A 16,946-nucleotide genomic window follows, 5' to 3' on the forward strand; every position below is an offset into this window, starting at 1 on the left:
CGCTTGCAGCTTTTTCTAAGATTAAAGAGAGTTTTGCGTCTGCTCCCATCTTGGTGCATCCCGATGTTTCCTTACCTTTTATTGTTGAGGTGGATGCTTTCGCGGTGGGTGTGGGTTCGGTTTTGAAGAACAGACCTTCAATGAGATCAGTGAGGACGAGGAACGGGACATGAGTAGCTCGGCATCCAACCTTGTGCAAATGGGGTCTTTCATGCTGTCATGCCTGTTGAGGGACCCTTGTATAAAAAGGCTGAAGGAGAACGACCTGTACTGGGTGGCCACGCTACTAGACCCCCGGTATAAGCAGAAAGTGGCTGAAATGTTACTGAATTTCCGCAAGTCGGAAAGGATGCAGCAGTTCCAAAACAAGTTAAAAAGTATGCTTTACACAGTGTATAAGGGTGATGTCACAGCACATTGGGAATCTAACAGGGGAAGAGGTGAAAGTAATCCTCCTCCTACCACGACCATGCCGGCAAGGACAGGACGCTTTACAGACGTGTTGTTAATGGAGGACATGCAGAGCTTTTTAAGTCCTACGCATTGCCACAGCCCTTCGGGGTCCACCTTCAGAGAACGACTCGACCGACAGGTAGCAGACTACCTCGCCTTAACTGCAGATATCGACACTCTGAGGAGCGATGAACCCCTTGACTACTAGGTGTGCAGGCTTGACCTGTGGCCTGAGCTATCCCAATTTGCGATAGAACTTCTGGCCTGCCCCGCTTCAAGTGTCCTGTCAGAAAGGACCTTCAGCGCAGCAGGAGGTATTGTCACTGAGAAGAGAAATCGCCTAGGTCAAAAAAGTCTAGATTACCTCACCTTTAGGGATGAGCGAACCCGAACTGTATAGTTCGGGTTCGTACCAAATTATGGGGTGTCAGTGACACGGACCCGAACCCGAACATTTTCGTAAAAGTCCGGGTTCGGGTTCGGTGTTCGGCGCTTTCTTGGCGCTTTTTGAAAGGCTGCAAAGCAGCTAATCAACAAGCGTCATACTACTTGCCCCAAGAGGCCATCACAGCCATGCCTACTATTGGCATGGATGTGATTGGCCAGTGCAGCATGTGACCCAGCCTCTATTTAAGCTGGAGTCACGTTGGACCGCACGTCACTCTGCTCTGATCAGTGTAGGGATAGGATGCAGCTGCTGCTGTCAGGGCGAGATTAGGCAGGGATTTATTTACTGAAGTGATCGATATACAGCTGTGTATCATACAACCTCTGCTAGGGGCGTAGCTAGAAATGCATGGGCCCCATAGCAAAAAAAATTTATGCCCCCCCCCCCCCCTGCCATCCACAGATCCCCCTCCCCTAAATAGTGCCATCCACAGATCCCCCTCCCCTAAATAGTGCCATCAACAGATCCCCCTCCCCTAAATAGTGCAATCCACAGATCCCCCTCCCCTAAATAGTGCCATCCACAGATCCCCCTCCCCTAAACAGTGCCATCCACAGATCCCCCTCCCCTAAATAGTGCCATCAACAGACCCCCCCTGCCCTAAATAGTGCCATACACAGATCCCCCTCCCCTAAACAGTGCCATCCACAGATCCCCCTCCCCTAAACAGTGCCATCCACAGTATCAGGTGCCTCCCCCCCCATGTGCCAGTCAGTATCAGGTGCCAATCCCCCCCCCCAGGTGCCAGTATCAGGTCAGGTACCAACCCCCCTCCCCCCATGTGCCAGTATCAAGTGCCCCCCGCTCCCCTAATAGTGCCATCAACAGACCCCCCCTCCCCTAAATAGTGCCATACACAGATCCCCCTCCCCTAAACAGTGCCATCCACAGATCCCCCTCCCCTAAATAGTGCCATCCACAGATCCCCCTCCCCTAAATAGTGCCATCCACAGATCCCTCTCCCCTACACAGTGCCATCCACAGATCCCCTCCCCTAAATAGTGCCATCAACAGACCCCCCCTCCCCTAAATAGTGCCATACACAGATCCCCCTCCCCTAAACAGTGCCATCCATAGTATCAGGTGCCTCCCCCCCCCCATGTGCCAGTCAGTATCAGGTGCCAACCCCCCCCCCCAGGTGCCAGTATCAGGTCAGGTACCAACCCCCCTCCCCCCATGTACCAGTATCAAGTGCCCCCCGCTCCCCCCATGGCAGTAACAGTCGGGTATTAAAAAAAATAAAATAAACACTTCTACTTACCTCCATGTCAGCGATGCGATGCAGCCTCTTCCTGTATTGTGTCCCGCCCTGTATGTCCATATATGGAGTCAGTGCTTGTATTTCAGAAAAGGTTTCTGCTGGGATTCGAACCCACGACTTTCTGTATCAAAGGCAATGCATCTAACCACAAGACCATAAGAGCTGCCTTGCTGCTGACTGAAAAATTATGAGACTTCTACTGTTATAGCTGGCTAAGTGTAAGTGTACATCTATACTCATGACAGCTGCTCATATATAGAGATATAGCAGAGCTGAGTGTGCTTGGATAGCTGTCATATAGAGATATAGCAGTGCTGGGTGTGTTGGGGCAGCTGTTATGTGTATAGATGTACACTTAGCCAGCTATAACAGTAGAAGTGTAAAATTTTTTCAATTAGTTGTATTGCAGCCTTTATGGTTGTGAGGGTAAATGCTTTGCCTCTGATACATTGGAGGTTGTGGGTTCGAATCCCAGACACATCAGGAGACTTTAGAATACAGTAAGATTAGATCACATTAGCGAGGGGGCCTGAACATTAAGACCACTGCTGTGAAGGGGGCCCTGAACATTAAGACATCGATATTTAACTAACTTGAAAATAAACTGTCGGGCCCCGAAGCAGCTGCTTCCCCGGTAGTTCCGCCACCTCCTGGCTACCTATGGGTAGTGTCTGTTAATAATAAAAAAAAAAATAAAAAAAATAAAAAACTGAATGCAGTCGGACGGGCCCCCAGTGGCGTAGGGCCCCATAGCCACTGCTATGGTTGCTATGGCGATCCCTACGCCACTGACCTCTGCTATTCAATTGCTCACTGTTTTAAGGCTGCCCAGAGCGTTTTTCAGTCACTTTTTTCTGTGGTGATCGGCGGCCATTTTGTGTCTTGTGGTGCGCCAGCACAAGCTGCCACCAAGTCCATTTTTAACCATCAATAGTGTGTTGTATTTTTTTGATATATCCTACATCAGGGGCTTGGCTGTGCTTGCTATTTTATTGAGGGGTAAAAATACAATTGCCAAAATAGCAGTACCCTAAATCTGGTGTTTCAGCTGTGGCTAGCCAATTGTAATACTGTCTGCTGTCTGCCGAAGCACAGTTTTTGTTCTGGGTTGAATACAATTCCCAACTTAGCAATTCCCTAAATCAGTGGTTTCTGCTCTATCAGGCCAAGGTTAAATCTATCCATAAAAGGGTATATTAGATTGAAGGTGCCGATAGGGTCATCCTCAATAACTTCACACGCTACCGTGCATTTCCAAGTCTAATTCTGTCCGTAATAGGGATACCTGTCATCCAGCGCCTAAATAATAGGCCTACAATTTATATTCAGCTAAATCTGTCGTTACTGCTGTGCCTGTATTAGTGTAATATGGTACCTAAATAGATAGCCAGATAGTGTTAGGTGCCTGTAAAAAAAGGCCTGAATTTAAATTCAATACATTGGGCCAAATAATTTTTTTTCTTATTGTGGTGAACGGTAACAATGAGGAAAACATCTAGTAAGGGACGCGGACGCGGACATGGTCGTGGTGGTGTTAGTGTACCCTCTCGTGCTGGGAGAGGACGTGGCCGTTCTGCCACAGCCACACGTCCTAGTGAACCAACTACCTCAGGTCCCAGTAGCCGCCAGAATTTACAGCGATATTTTGTGGGGCCCAATGCCGTTCTAAGGATGGTAAGGCCTGAGCAGGTACAGGCATTAGTCAATTGGGTGGCCGACAGTGGATCCAGCACGTTCACATTATCTCCCACCCAGTCTTCTGCAGAAAGCGCACAAATGGCGCATGAAAACTAAGCCTATCAGTCTGTCACATCACCCCCATGCATATCAGGGAAACTGTCTGAGCCTCAAGTTATGCAGCAGTCTCTTATGCTGTTTGAAGACTCTGCTGGCAGGGTTTCCCAAGGGCATCCACCTAGCGCTTCCCCAGGGGTGGAAGAGATAGAATGCACTAACGCACAACCACTTATGTTTCCTAATGATGAGGACATGGGAATACCACCTCAGCACGTCTCTGATGATGACGAAACACAGGTGCCAACTGCTGCGTCTTTCTGCAGTGTGCAGACTGAACAGGAGGTCAGGGAGGAAGACTGGGTGGAAGACGATGCAGGGGACGATGAGGTCCTAGACCCCACATGGAATGAAGGTCGTGCCGCTGACTTTCAGAATTCGGAGGAAGAGGCAGTGGTGAGACCGAGCCAACAGCGTAGCAAAAGAGGGAGCAGTGGGCAAAAGCAGAACACCCGCCGCCAAGAGACTCCGTCTGCTACTGGCCACCACCATCTGGGACCGAGCACCCCAAAGGCAGCTTCAAGAAGTTCCCTGGCGTGGCAGTTCTTCAAACAATGTGCTGACGACAAGACCCGAGTGGTTTGCACGCTGTGCCATCAGAGCCTGAAGCGAGACATTAATGTTCTGAACCTTAGCACAACCTGCATGACCAGGCACCTGCATGCAAAGCAAGAACTCATATAGGGTGGCACAGTACATTGCACGGCGCACGCGCAGTGTCCCAAATTGGAAGTAAGAGGACCGACCAAGCATCTTTTTCCATCTCCCGGTTCCTAAAATCTATTCCATACACCGGCCCCTGATAAGTGACAAAACAGAGATTAAACTGGTAAGAACAGATTTTTTTAATTTAAAAAAAAGAGGACAGCCTCTGCGGAGCTGGGTATTTTTTGGCCGCGTTACTGAACGCTCATGCACAATGGCTGTAGGCTCATGCGTCCTTTTGCGGAGGTGACAAACCTGGTCAGTCAAACCCAAGGCAACATCATCAACCTCATCCCATATGCGTTTTTTCTGGAGCGTGCCCTGCGAAGAGTGCTGGATCAGGCCGTAGATGAGCATGAAGAGGAAGAGTTGCGGTCACCATCACCACCAGAAGCAGCCTTGTCGTCGTCGATTGCTGGACCTGCGACAATGCAGAGAGAGGAGTCTGAAGAAGAGAAGTCAGAGGAGGAAGGTGGCTTTGAGGAGTTGGAAGACCAACCACAGCAGGCGTCCCAGGGGGCTTGTTGTCACCTTTCAGGGACCCTTGGTGTTGTACGTGGCTGGGTGGAGGAAGAGACCTTCAATGACGTCAGTGAGGACAAGGAACGGGACATGGCTAGCTTGGTATCCAACCTTGTGCAAATGGGGAGTTTGCGGTTGTGCAAATGGACTGTTTGCGGTTGTTTGCAGTGCGTTAAACGGGGAGTTTGGTCTGTCAGAATTTGGTCTGTCACTGTTAAGCGGGCGTAACCCTTACATTACAATAAAATCAAGATAAAGGACGGCTCTGCCTCCTGGTTTGAGATGGTCAGGTGCACCTATCTGATGTCGCACTCAAAGCACCAAAATATTATAACAATAGTAGATGGGCACTCTAATATCCAGAACCACCGAGTAATTTGTTCATAATATTTAATCAGAGTAAAACAAATAATAGCAATATCATAAAATACAATCAATGAATCCAATATCTAAAATAGGCCTACAAACAAAATATGAACAATCTTATATTAATTCTAATAGCCGCTATAGATGGGGTAGATAAAACTAGTAATAAGCTGCCACCAGAACAATCTCCGGTTACAATGGTTGAATAAGTCGGGCGGGTAATAGGCACCTGCAAATAATCCCCAAGTGATGTGTTACACAAAGAAATATATAAACGTGAAGTGCAATATAATGCAATAATCCAAGTGCAATATAATACAAATAAAACCAGGAAAAGGGGGTATAATAGAAATAAATAAAAATTATAAGATGCTGGTGATCACTTTTCCGTGAAAAAAGAGACAAAAAAGTCAATTTAGATTGTGCAATGTTGCTGTATATGAATAGGTGATAGTCAATCACTATTTAAAGTGCATATGCTGCCCGTATTCAACAAGATTTTGTAGTGGCTATTCCACAACTGTAGCTAATACCTCCGGGTATAGCTATTTTGTTCCAATGGTCTGGTCAGTGTTAAATGCTCTCCATAATCAACCAGAGAAAATGCAGAGAAAATAAAATGTCAATTATTTAACAATCGCTGCACCTTGTAGTAGTACTCACGCTTGATGGTATATTCCGATCTGTAGCGTGGCTGTAAGAAGGCTTACCTCACGTATGATATAAGGAGGTACCTTGCTAGTATGTCTTGACTCTATGGTCCGTTTTCGCTGTTAACCGCAGTTGTCCAGAGCCGACCGTGGTTCCCAGGTCTCACTCTGATTGAATCAAGGGCAGAATCTGGATGCGTCTGCACTGGGCGTTTCTCACTGCTCCATGTGGTTGGTTTAATTACTCCAGCTGATTTCTGCTATCCATGTGTTACCAGACTATGGCCAGTAGATCTGGTATTAGTTTGGTGGAAGCGCTTTTTCTAGATATCAATCATCATATTGAAAATCTAGTTCTGCCGGTTTTCTGCCAGGATTAGTTTCTTATCCGTCCACGCCAGACGCGTTTCGAAGGTTGGACTACCTTCTTCCTCAGTGGCTTTGGTAAGAACTGCCTGGATAGTCCCCTTGAAACAACTTTTCCATCACTATTGTGGCCAGAAAGAGTCCCTGTGGGTTTTAAAATTTGCCTGCCTATTGAAGTCTATGGCGGTTCGCCCGATTCGCCCATTCGCGAACATTTGAGGAAATTTGCGTTCGCCATTGTCTGAAGAACTGCCAGGCCAGGGAACTCCTTGGAGCTGGCTTTGGTGTGCTCGGTCCCTTGCTGCGGTGGGCAGTAGGAGGCGTACTGTCTAGAGGACGGCCGCTCCGCTTTTGCACCGTGCTCCCTCTTCTGCTGTGCTGGTGGCTCTGTGCGACCACCACCTCTTCCTCCGAACTACATAGGTCACTCGCATGACCTTGATTCCACGTGGGGTCGAGGACCTCCTTGTCCTCCACATCATCTTCCACCCAGTCTTCACCCCTGCCTTCCTGGTCAGTCTGCACACTTTCGAAAGCCCCAGCAGTTGGCACCTGTGTTTCGTCATCATCCGAGACGTGCTGCGATGGTCCTCCCATGTACTCATCTTGAAAGATAAATGGTTGGGCATCTGTGCACTCAAACTCTTCCACTTCTGGGGCAGGGCTAGGTGGATGTCCCTGGGAAACCCTGCTAACAGAGTCATCAAAAAGCAGAAGAGACTGCTGCATGACTTGGTGCTCAGACTGCTTGGCTGATTTGCAAGGGGGTGAGGTGAAAGACTGATGGACATGAGCTATAGGTGTCAAATGTGGTCTTTCAGCAGGAGACTGGGTGTGAGACAATGTGAAGGAACTGGATCCACTGTCAGCAACCCAATCTACTATCGCCTGTACTTGTTCAGACCTCACCATTCGTAGAGCAGCATTAGGCCTGACCAAATACCGCTGTAGGTTTTGTCGCCTACTCGCACCTGAGGAAGGGGTTTCACTTGTGCGTGTAGCTGGCACAGATCGACCACGTCCTCTACCTGCAACAGGAGCTCCACCAGCAGCACCACGGCCTGGGCAACGTCCCTTATTTGACGCTCTCCTCACATTTTTTTAATTTGGGATCTTGCACTAAATGGGTGTTTATTTAGTAGTAGAATAGAACGACAGTATGTAAAGGGTGTATTTTACATGGCCTGAACCAGACTAGGCCTTAATAAAATATTTTTTTGCCCAAAATGGCTGTATTTCAAATGCCTAATTCAAACCCCTGTATGTAGATGCAGTATCTCACAGGGCCTTAACCTCTGTAAGCCTGAAGTGAATATATCTTTGCACAAAATGGCTGTATTTCAAATGCCTAATTCAAACCGCTGTTTGTAGAGGTAGTATCTCACAGGCCCTGAATCTCTGTCCCTGTATGTAGAGGTAATATCTCAGAAGGCACTGAACCAGTGTAGGCCTGCAGTAAATATATATTTGCACAAAATGGCTGTATTTAAAATGGCTGTATTTCAAATGCCTATTTCAAACCCCTGAACTAGACTAGGCCTCAATAAAATATTTTTTTTGCCCAAAATGGCTGTATCTCAAATGCCTAATTCAAACCCCTGCATGTAGAGGCAGTATCTCACAGGGCCTGAACCTCTGTAAGCCTGAAGTAAATATATCTTTGCACAAAATGGCTGTATTTCAAATGCCTAATTCAAACCGCTGTTTGTAGAGGTGGTATCTCACAGGCCCTGAATCTCTGTCCCTGTATGTAGAGGTAATATCTCAGAAGGCACTGAACCAGTGTAGGCCTGCAGTAAATATATATTTGCTTAAAATGGCTGTATTTCAAATGCCTATTTCAAACCCCTGAACCAGACTAGGCCTCAATAAAATATTTTTTTGCCCAAAATGGCTGTATTTCAAATGGCTAATTCAAACCCCTGTATGTAGAGGCAGTATCTCACAGGGCCTGAACCTCTGTAAGCCTGAAGTAAATATATCTTTGCACAAAATGGCTGTATTTCAAATGACTGTATTTCAAATGCCTAATTCAAACCGCTGTTTGTAGAGGTGGTATCTCACAGGCCCTGAATCTCTGTAGGCCTGCAGTAAATATATCTTTGCACAAAATGGCTGTATTTCAAATGCCTGATTCAAATTGTAGTGTCCCACTAGGTAAATGTGGGCACTACACAAGGGTCAATTGGGCCACATTGTTCTCCACCTCCTGTGGGACAGTGGCAGTGTATGTCACAGTACATTTAAATGCATTGTAATATGTAATTTTGTGTATTTTCCTGTGAGATGTGTAGCAAGCCTATTAGGGTGTAGTTCAGCATCCTGGGCACTGGAGGGAGCTAGGGAACACCTAGTATATATATATTTAGACCCAGACAGGGAGGAGTTAGTCTGTGGAGTGTGGAGTGTGGAGTGTGGAGTGTGGAGTGTAGAGTGTAGAGTGTAGAGTCAGAGGCCAGAAGACACTTTAGCCAGAGTGGGGCTGAGGTGAAGGCTCTGACATGCAACTAGACAGGCCAGGTTTCTAGTTGACACCAGGAGGCCAGGGAGAGTGGACCAGCCTGCCTGAGGATATCGAGCCAGAGTTAGCTCAGAAGATTTATCACCAGAGGAAGAGTTGCCTCCTGAGAAACCAAGTTCCCATAAGCAGAGCAGAGCCAGTATTCCAGCTAGACAAGTAAGCTGAAGGGCAGAAGGATTTTACCTAAAGCAAGGATATATACCTGAGGAAGTTTGCTACCAAGGATAAAGCCAGCATTAGGGCATACGGGCCTTGGGATAAAGACAGCCAGGAGTTCTGAGGAATAGTGCACAGGATTTCTGTGGAAGAGTGCAACCTGGTCTGTAAGTGTTTTTACCCTCTGTGTTTCTTGCAAAGAACATTGTGCCTGCCATATATATAAAGCCTGCTTTATTCTGCTGCATTACCTGGAACTTTACAAAAGACAAAAGACTGTATAAAGTTAACTGTTTCCAGTAAAGGAAGTTTTGGTTCACCATAACAACGTGTTCCTCACTTATTACCACTATCATCAACCTGTGTGCCACATTAAACATCTGCAACATCCAGGGAACCTCACCCACCATTAGGCCTGGTCCCTATATACAGAGAGTGCCCCAGAAGACTTCTGTGCCAGCCTCTCCATCACTGCTGTACACCTGCCCAGGGTCTTCCTACAAACTGTGAGTAACCCATAGCAACACTCGTTTGCCTAAGTAACCGTGACCTCACATCGCAATACCCTGCAGGGCTGCGTACTGCAAAATTCCTGTTTGTAGAGGTGGTATCTGACAGGGCCTGAACCTCTGTAGGCCTGCAGTAAATATATCTTTGCACAAAATGGCTGTATTTCAAATTGCTGTATTTCAAATGCCTATTTCAAACCCCTGTATGTAGAGGTGGTATCTCAGAGTGCCTGAACCTCTGTAGGCCTGCAGTAAATATATCTTTGCACAAAATGGCTGTATTTTAAATGGCTCTATTTCAAATGCCTAATTCAAACCCCTGTATGTACAGGTGGTATCTCACAGGCCCTGAACCAGTGTAGGCCTGCAGTAAATTTATCTTTGCACAAAATGGCTATATTTCAAATGGCTGTATTTCATATGGCTGAATCAAACCCCTGTATGTATAGAGGGATCACACACGCCCTGAATCAGTGTAGGCCTGAAGTAAATATATCTTTGCACAAAATGGCTGTATTTCAAATGGCTGTATAAAAAATCCTGTATGGATAAGGGGGATCACACACACCCTCAATCAGTGAAGGCCTGAAGTAAATATATCTTTGCACAAAATGGCTGTATTTCAAATGGCTATATCAAACCCCTGTATGTATAGGGGGGGGGAATCGCACACGCCCTGAATCAGTGTAGGCCTGAAGTAAATACATCTTTGCACAAAATGGCTGTATTTCAAAAGTCTGTATTTCAAATGCCTGATTCAAACCCCTGTATGTAAGGGGGTATCTCACACGGTCTGAACCAGTGTAGGCCTGAAGTAAATATATTTTTGCACAAAATGGCTGTATTTCAAATGGCTGTATTTCAAATGCCTGATTCAAACCCCTGTTTGTAGAGGGGGTATGTCACAGGGCCTGAACCTCTGTAGGCCTGCAGTAATTATATATTTGCACAAAATGGCTGTATTTCAAATGCCTAATTCAAAACCCTGTATGTAGAGGTGGTATCTCACAGTCCCTGAACCAGTGTAGGCCTGCAGTAAATATATCTGCACAAAATGGCTGTATTTCAAATGGCTGTATTTCAAATGCCTAATTCAAACCACTGTATATACAGGTGGTATCTCACACGCCCTGAATCAGTGTAGGCCTGAAGTAAATATATCTTTGCACAAAATGGCTATATTTCAAATGGCTGTATTTCAAATGGCTGTATAAAAACCCCTGTATGGATAGGGGGGATCACACACGCCCTGAATCAGTGTAGGCCTGAAGTAAATACATCTTTGCACAAAATGTCTGTATTTCAAATGGCTGTATTTCAAATGCCTGATTCAAACCCCTGTATGTAGGGGAATATCTCACACGGTCTGAACCAGTGAAGGCCTGAAGTAAATATATTTTTGCACAAAATGGCTGTATTTCAAATGCCTGATTCAAACCCTTGTTTGTAGAGGGGGTATCTCACAGGGCCTGAACCTCTGTAGGCCTGCAGTAAATATATCTTTGTACAAAATGGCTGTATTTCAAATGGCTGTATTTTAAATGCCTAATTCAAACCCCTGTATGTAGAGGTGGTATCTCACAGTCCCTGAACCAGTGTAGGCCTGCAGTAAATATATCATTGCACAAAATGGCTGTATTTCAAATGCCTAATTCAAACCCCTGTATGTAGAGGCAGTATCTCACAGGGCCTGAACCTCTGTAAGCCTGAAGTAAATATATCTTTGCACAAAATGGCTGTATTTAAAATGGCTGTATTTCAAATGCCTATTTCAAACCCCTGTATGTAGAGGTGGTATCTCAGAGTGCCTGAACTCCCAGTGAATACACCTACAACATTTTCAGTGACATTCAGTTTCCCAAATTGGGATACAGCGCTCGAAGATAATACCCCATCTTTCCCAAATAACAGCATATACTTGAAGTTTTTTGGTGTGATATATATTATTGAATTTATCGACACAATTGAGTCATATGAATATAGTGTCGATCATATTTACCACAATATATGTGACTGTAATGTTGTATATTATTGCTACATTGTTCTTATAAATTTTATTACTTGTATTTTATGGGGATTTAATAAATATTTTCTGCACATGTCAATCTGGTTGCCAAGTGTATGAGTGCTCGCTCATTATTCTATTACTACATTTGCCTTTTAAGAGAGGGTGGGGTGATTCCCTCTATATGAGCTTGCAGCACCATACCTTAACTACTTGCTAGTGAGCCATTACAACCTACCAAGATTTTAAGTTATTTCTTATATGCAATATACAGATCTTTAAACAATTTTTTGTAAAATATTTGTGTGGGGTATTGTTGCATCTAGGTCTTTATCAGAAAATACTTCAGACGCTTCTAGTAACCATTGGTCAGTATTAATTGGGCCTGTGAGGAAGCTGGCCATAACTACTAGGCAATTCACTGAAATAAATAATAAATATCTGGGGACCGAATAAGCATTAAGTCCCTGAATTATAAATACTACCCCTTTAAAACTTAACCTTTGCTAGTTCTGCTTAAATTCCCACCTCAAAAAATAATAACGATCAATATATAGGTGAATAGCCTTAACACCTTCAAACCTGTTAGGCATCATGACATTGCCACCATGTGGCTATTCACGTTACTGTTGACCACAAGGTGTCTAGTTAATGTGGAGAGGTCTTTTCAAGTGGAGCCAATACCATATCAGGATCCATCCTTTTTGACACTTCAAAATGACGATTGGCTTCAATATGGTGCTTGGTCGCCTTAGATCCAAGAAAACAAAATAGAGATCCGATACTCCGCTTTTAGGCAGTGGGGGAATTATCCCTATAATCTATGCTCAAACTGCCTAAAAGCAGAGAAATCGCCCCGAAAGGGGACGGCCCCACTTATTGGTGGCTGTCCCCTAAACTATATTTCCCTTCCTGTCTAAATCCCCATAGAATGAATGCCTTAATGTCCAGGAATATCGCTTAATGGAATAAGCAGGAAGTCAAAGTTCAAGTTGTATTCATTATAGATATTGCTCCACAGCTGTAGCTGGATAGAGAACAGCAAATCAAAGTCCCAGATATTATGTAATAATATCCACTTCGTCCCAACAAAGTCCCAGGTACTGTGCTATAGTATCCCACAAAATATCTAGGTGTGTCCGAACACAGGAAAATGGATACAAAATTTTAACCAGGTGGTATAAGACCCCTGATATCACATGCTTATATGGAAATGATAGAACAGACAGATGCTGTAGGTGTCTACAACAGAAAGGTTTATACTACCATATTTGGTGAACTTGCCCTCAAACTTAGGCTTGGTGGTTAGAGATATTTAATACTTGCAACACAATTTGTACAATATCGCTCCCAATGTCGCCCCAGTTGGCTTTGCTGGGGATCTCCCCCGCCAACTCAGTCAGTCATCCGCCTCCACTTTATAAATTCAATCTCAGTGCAGCCCGACTTCTAATACCACAATATTGGTTATTTACTGACCTTCCAACTATGTGTCAATGGATAGCTAAGGTAGACCAAATGTATAGATTCAAGGAAATTGCAGCATGGGAAAGTTATACAATATCTAAATTCAAAATCAGCTGGCTAGCATGGACTTCCTACAGGAAATTCTAAGCTTAAGTCAATTCAATTGAAGCATATAATCTTTAGACATTCACTCGCCCAGTTACTCTCTATTAAATACCTATAAATGTATATTACATGTAGATGTAATATGATGTACCAGTTTACTTTATTATTACAATGTGAAAGCTGTATCCTTTGTATGTTTATACTTACCTTAAATAAAATATTTTGGAGAACAAAAAAAAAAATGAGAAAGTGAAACTGCATTTCAGAATTCTTTTCAAATGTATTAAGAATGAAAAACAAAAATTTTGCATGTACATAATTATTGTGACCCTTTGCTATAACACTTGAAATGTAGCTTTGGGGCCTCTAATTTCTCTTAGTCATCTTTGAGATGTCTCTATACCTTGATTGGAGTGCGCTTATGGTAAATGAAAGAGCTCAGAGACAGGGAGAAGAGTACAACAAAATTCAGCTGGAAAATGTGGAAAATAGTGAAAGGGTCTACTACTACATTACTTTTTAACTATCTTAAGAAAAGTTATTTTTATATATCTTGCTTTAGCCAAACTGTCTTATTTTAGGGCCATTTTTCCCCCTTAGGTATAAGCAAATAGCACTTATCATTATCTGTGATATTCTATTTTGTAATTTATGCTAAAATCTTGGTATGACAAAGGTTGTCTTATTTAAATTATTAAGTGAATGAACCTTATGGGATGTGAAAGTTATTGGAATGAGAGGTAAATGCCTTCATAGAGTAGAAAGGAAACAATTTAATTAAAGAATATGGATACAACCAATTTTATATAATTCTGCTCAGCACTAATGTTGAAATGGTTTAATTAAAAATAGTCAGCTCTGGCATACTGAACAATTCAGCCAACTGCAGTGCAGCAATTAATTCTCATAACATGCTATTAAAAGGAATGATATGTTGTCTGGTGGCTTTGTTTGCCTTCAAGAAATATTATGCATTTCTTAATTCATCATTGTTATTCAGCCAACAGTTTTTGCCATTGCCTGGTAAAATTCTTCGTCCTAGACTCCTTATAAATGTAATACTGCAGAAACACTAAGACAAAAATTAGTATTCATACATATTCTAGATAAATTCATTGTTTGTTTTTTCTCTTTTATTTACTTTGTGATTAGAGATAAGTGAAGTTTTCAAAAATTTGATTAGACCGGTTTGCAAATTTTCATAAAAAATGTGGTTTGATCCAAATGTATTTGCGGCGAATTGCATTAAAAAACGGCTATTTCCTAGCTGCAGAAAGCCTTTATAGTGGTTTAGAACACTGTGCCTTGCCGTAACACGCATAGGGAGTCTGTTATGGTAGTGAAATAAAACTGTGTCAGTATGACATGTAGATGACAGGCGTCGCTCTTAGAATCACTGCACACTTCACTTATTTGGGCAGTCACAGGGCCAAAACTGACCAAATACAGTAACTCAAGTATGAACTTAGTCTTACAGGTCGATGTTAGTATCAAAAAGAAGCGCACTCCTTTTACACCGTCGTCAGCTAATACCACAGAGATGTCTACAGAACCTTTTCTATTAAATGTGTATACAAGTAGAGTCCCACGACAAAGTGGAGAGGGTGTCAGCAGTAAGTTTGTGTTGACGTCACTGATTATTTTGCCCTTCCTCTGATCCGTCAAAATAATAACCCAGAAAAAATGGATCCTGTCTGTGGAGAATCCGCCTTCACTCGGTCAGCATTTGGTCAGTAATCCATCAGTATTGCTAATGCCAAAAAAACAGGAGTGTATCCAAAACAGAGATGACATGTGAATGGAATATTTGCATGTCTTCTGTGTTTTGTACCCACTCCTGCTTTTGGATACCAAATCATAAGCCAATTCTGATGGGACCATACAGGCCTTACAGCTGCTACACAGACAGGATCCGTTGTGTGTCTTTTTCCTTCTTTCTGGCAGATCAGAAGAAGGGTCAAATAAATGATGATGTCAGCCAGGCCTTAAGGCAAAATAGTGGCCCAGTCATGAAGTGGGAAGGGTGGGAACAGCATGAGAAGTCCACAGAGTGGCACTATGACAGCTGTAAGGTGGAAGCAGCATGAGAAGACTACAGAGTGGCCCAATGTCAGAGTCGGGAGGTGACGGCAGCATCAGGAGGAGTGGTGCAATGACAGTGTGGAGATGACGGCAGCTTCAGGAGGCCACAGAGCTGCACAATGACAGAGTTTGGAGGTGGCAGCAGTATAAAGAGGCCACAGAGTGGCAAGGTGACATAGTTTGGATTTGGCAGCAGCATGAAAAGACCACAGAGTGGCAATTTGACATAGCGTGGAGGTGGCAGCAGCATCAGAAGACCACAGAGTGGCCAGGTGACATAGCTTGGAGGTAGCAGCAGCATAAGGAGATCACAGAATGACAAGGTGACAGAGTGGGGAGGTCGGTGGCAATACCAGTACCAGCTGAAGATGGTGGGTGAAAGAAGGAGGACTTGGCATCATATGTGTGGCATCAGGCGGGTGGCAGCATCAGAATAGTAGCTGAGGCAGGTAGCCAGAAGAAACTGGTCTCTTTTGTCAAAGTGTTGGTGTGGCACCATGGATGATCTAGTCTGATGCATCAGGCATTGGTGGGTGGAAATCCTGGCTGATTCATGCCTAATTCATCTTGACAAAGGCCAGTCTTTCCATATTTTGGGTGGACAGTTGAGTTCTTCTTGGGTTAACTATGGCCCCCGCCGCATTAAACACCAGCTCTGATGCCACACTACTGGCCGGGCAGGACAGCTTTTCCAGGGCAAACTCGGCCAGTTGCGGCCATAAATCCAGTTTGGCTGCCCAGTAGTCCAGCGGATCTTCAATGTCGGGTGGCAGGGTGCTGTCCAAGTATGCTACCACCTGCTGGTTCAGGTTCTGCTCCAGGCCTAGATGCTGCTGCTGGTGAGTAGTTTCTTCACTATGCGAGTGAAGAAAGCTGTTCATCAGCGACTGGACTCAGGCTGCTGCTAATGGAGCTGGTACTGCTCCTGCCACCCCACCCTTCCCCAGCAGCCATGTCAGTGAAACGTGAGCGCAGAGGGCCACCCCGGTTAGACCTGCAAGAGGATGAATGATGGATCAGATAGGCAGCGGCCAACTGACTACATAGGATGTCTCTATAGTAGTTCAGTTTGTCAATGTAAAAAAGGCCCCCATTTTGGATTGGTTGCAAGGGTCCAACAAGGTAGAGAGCCAGAAGTTATCCTTCTGACGAATGGTGACAATTTGGCTGTCACTAACCATGCAAGTGTGCAAGCAGTGGGCCATTTGCTCAAGTGACTCGGAGGGACTCCCTGCCTCTATCTCCACTGCATACTGCCATGGTGTGTCTGGGTCCTCTTCCTCATCTTCCTCATCGCTCTGTAGCTCCTCCTGCTCCTCCTCTTTTGTCATCTGTGTAGAAAAAACACCCATTTTGCTACACATTGCTTGTGCACCAATGTCCTCCTCTTCCAGTTCAGCCCCCAGAGGGCTCATGTGGTCGTGAGATCTAGACGCCATGTGTCAAGTCCCCTGACTAGCCAGATCTACCAGCATCTGTTCCAGGACATGAAGCAGTGGAATGACATTGTTCATCTCATAGTCCAGGTGACTGACA

This window comes from Bufo bufo, chromosome 2 (assembly GCF_905171765.1).
Source record: "Bufo bufo chromosome 2, aBufBuf1.1, whole genome shotgun sequence".
Taxonomy (NCBI): domain Eukaryota; kingdom Metazoa; phylum Chordata; class Amphibia; order Anura; family Bufonidae; genus Bufo; species Bufo bufo.